At 40.6% G+C, this 3,588-nt stretch overlaps 1 pseudogene; it reads right to left on the bottom strand.

The window, feature by feature from the left end:
* Positions 1 to 975: 975 nt before the first annotated feature.
* On the bottom strand, positions 976 to 1,339 carry LOC114898209 (annotated as a pseudogene).
* Positions 1,340 to 3,588: the final 2,249 nt, after the last annotated feature.

The raw sequence follows: 3,588 nt of genomic DNA, 5'->3' as shown, positions 1-3,588 counted from the left end.
TGACAGCCTTAACATAAATCGATGTTGAATTTTGTTAAATGCTTTCTCTGCATCTATCGCAATGATCATATGATTTTTATCCTTCTTTTGTGTGTGTGTGTGTGTGTGTGTGTGTGTGTGTGTTCACTTACTTTAATAACACTACATTTACCATGTCATCACCATGGAATGTAAGTTCAGGTTAGACAAGAGAATTTCACAAGTACAACAAAGCATTCTGTAGTATACCAAAGTTTGTATAATGTCTGACCAAACCAGCTTGCTCATAAATCACTTCCACTACAGGCAATTTATTTAGTTTAACATTTATGATTCTTTCAGAGAAAATAAACAGACTGCACACATTTAAAAAGTATGTTTCATTTACCTTTGCATTAGCACTTAAAATACACACTTCTATTTCAAAATGCCATTTAAAAATTATTCTAATATAACAGCAGCAAACTATAATTCTGCAATTACAAAAGAGCTAAACAGGGGTCTACAGTTAAGTTATTCTCCTGTTTACAGCTATGATTCTGAAACAGATACTACTTCAAAGCAGCTGTTACCAGCTCTTTAGGTTTGGTTTAAAAACAACACATAGTTGCCGGGAGGTTTATAATGTTGTATTCCGTGCACTGTTCTGAAAGCGTTCTTCAAGAGCCAGCCAGCCCTGAAAAACAGTACTCAGTCCACAAGGTAGTCAGAAAGAGTTAAATTAAGTGGGGTAGATAGGACTCCTCCATTACATCAAAAGCATATGACATTCAGCAGCAACTGGGAGCACGTTGTCCTCTTTACAACTAATTTTATCAGAAGAGTTTAAGAAGGCGGACATTGTACGACTATCAAGTGCATTTAAAAGTGACATGTTTTTGTGTTCATCTGACTCCCCTGAATGACCTAGCTAGTGAACTAGTCACCAGGCAAATCAAGCCTGCAAGCAAGGGAGCCAGTATTCAAATTACCATGTTATTGTCCGACCCACAGAATTTATTTTCAACATAAACATATAACCTCAATATGAGATGTCTAACTAAAGCAAGCACCACCAAGACCAAGACAGCATCTCCTCTTCTAAGGTTTAGGTTCTGCCCCGAATTCTTGATACATGGAATAGCCCATACCAAGAGCCGTCGCTCCCACAACAAAGCTTGGGCTGCCACGCGCACGTGGATCAGGTGAACAGACATTTAGTATTGCTCCTGCTCTTCAATCTATATATTCCATATGCAGCGATTGCTGCAAAACCTGCCATTCCAATGGGGACAAACGGTGCCTCTCTAGCTTTTCGGATAAGTTTAGATCCCTGATCTTCATCATATGAAGAAAGAGAAACATCTGTGTCACTTGACATAGTGATTGAAGAATCTTCCTTCCTAGGGCCAGAGAGGGTTGCCAAAGGTGGAAGGGAATAGCGGCCCGGGGAGAAGATGAAGCCGATTGCAGGAAGGTGGTTTGGTTTTACGCCCTCCTCTCAGCCCTTCAACTTTCCTTCCCTCTCTTCTTGTGACCTTGTCAGGACCCCATGGGCGGAGCGCCCACGCTCTCAATCCCTCCTCACCCACCCCGCTCTACGAGTTCCCCGAAGTCAGCCCCAGAGCCGTCCCTCCGCAGCTCCATCCGCGAGGCTTCGCTCCTCAAGCCTTTGCTGCATCCCCTGATAGGCTCCACGCGCCCTCACCAGCCTCGCCTGCCCCGCGAGGTGGGCCCTGAGCCCTGCCAACCAGACTTCGCCCCCTTCAGCCCAAGCATCGCCCCCACTCCCAGTCCTGCGACCCCCAACCCTCCCAAGGTGCTCTCAGCCCGGCCCAGCGCGGCCCCTTCATTTTGTTAATGTGGTGTTATCACAATGATTTGTGAATGTTGAAACATCTCTGCATCCCTGGAATAAATCCTACTTGATCATGGTGTATGATCCTTTGAATGTATTGTTGAATTCAGTTTGCTAATCTTTTATTGAAAAATTTTGCATCTATATTCACCAGCAATATTGGTCTGCAATTTTCTTTTCTCGTGGTGTCATTATCTGAACTTAGTGTTGGTCTCATAAAATGAGTTGGGAAGAGTTTCCTCCTGTGAAATTGTGATTTATAAAAAATGCATATGTATTTTGACACTAAGATGACCAAAATATATTTCTCATCCATATTTAGTCTTCCTCCAAGTTTCCTGGTTCACAGTTCCAAAAACCCTGGGAATTTACTAAGTGCTGAGGGTGATCAATGTGTATATTGTCATGTTAACGGGGTGACTTTGGGAAAGCACCTAAAGATGGGGCTGGTCGCCAGTGGAGTCAACCGTGTGATTAGAGGATCAGAACAGTCTCACCTTCTAGCCTCCAGGTAAGATGGCATTTGGCTAAGGTTATTAAGAAGTAGAAGAGCTGTGGAGTCTAACTTATTTTACATCTATCGAGTTTGCAGGAGTGGAAGGGGAAAAAAGCAAGATTGTTTTACCATTGCCCTAATAGTTCAGAACTCCAGATACAAATAAAATTCATTAAGAATTTCTCTAGTCTGTAAGCAACCATTTGTGCTTTAAAAATCCCAACAAAGTGGTTATAGAGGGAACATTCATCAACATAATAAGGGCAAACATTTCTTAAAAGAAGAGCATGCACACTTCTCATTGTTATTTCGCCTCGTTGCTTGGTATTCCTGCTTTGTAATTACAAAATTTTTATTCCTTGTAACAATCGGACTTTTCTTATCCCTGTGGACAAAACTGTATTACAACCGATGAGTGCGGCTGCCAAAACATGAGCACAGAGGTGGGCACTTGGCTGCTCCGTGTTGTGTAGGAAGTGTTCTGATTACGGGATTTATGATGTACACTAAAGTGGAAATGCCTATGAACTTAGTTTTCAGTCTCCAATCCTAAGTTTTCTTTTTAATCGTGAGAACTCTTTTAAAAAACGATTGCAAAGAAAAATCTAAAATATCAAGATTCATTATTTTGTCAACTGTGTGTAAAGTATCTTGTGAGTTTTACAGATATTTTGACTGTCTCGTGTGTCCTGAGTACCAATGTCTTTATAGAAAAATTCAGTTCTCTGTGAAGACTAGGAAGTGTATTGTATATTGAACTAGTTCTTTGTGTTGTTTTGATATTTAAAATAAAGTTCTTTGGTCCTGATAAAGCATATCTAGGTTTTATTGAACACATTTTCACAGCATGACAATGCAGTGCTCTGCCTGCCTCCTGAAAAATTGAATAAAAAGACCATGAACAACACACCATTGTAAAGCAATTATACTCCAATAAAGATGTTAAAAAAAAAAAAGACCATGAACACATAGAAAACCAGTGTCTTGGGGCACAGTTATTAAATTTTCTTTATTTTTCAGAAGCTAGATATCATTTTGAAATATTTTATATGTTAAATGTATAAATCATTATTTAACGGTTTTTAAGTGGCTAATTAATATAAGTTTAAATATTAATAGTGGACTGTTATGCTTGAAGTAGTCATGTGCTGTTTTTCCCCAAGGAGCCTGAAGTGTAGAAAATCCCATGAATGGGCTGTTGCCTGCGATAGTGAGAGGGGACACTCTCGCCACCACCCCTCATTCCCAGAACTGTACACTCTGGCCACGGGAGGGA

The sequence above is a fragment of the Monodon monoceros genome, unplaced genomic scaffold (genome assembly GCF_005190385.1).
Source record: "Monodon monoceros isolate NGI ecotype Baffin Bay Population unplaced genomic scaffold, NGI_Narwhal_1 Super_Scaffold_18, whole genome shotgun sequence".
Taxonomy (NCBI): domain Eukaryota; kingdom Metazoa; phylum Chordata; class Mammalia; order Artiodactyla; family Monodontidae; genus Monodon; species Monodon monoceros.
This window is presented reverse-complemented; position numbering and strand designations above follow the sequence as displayed.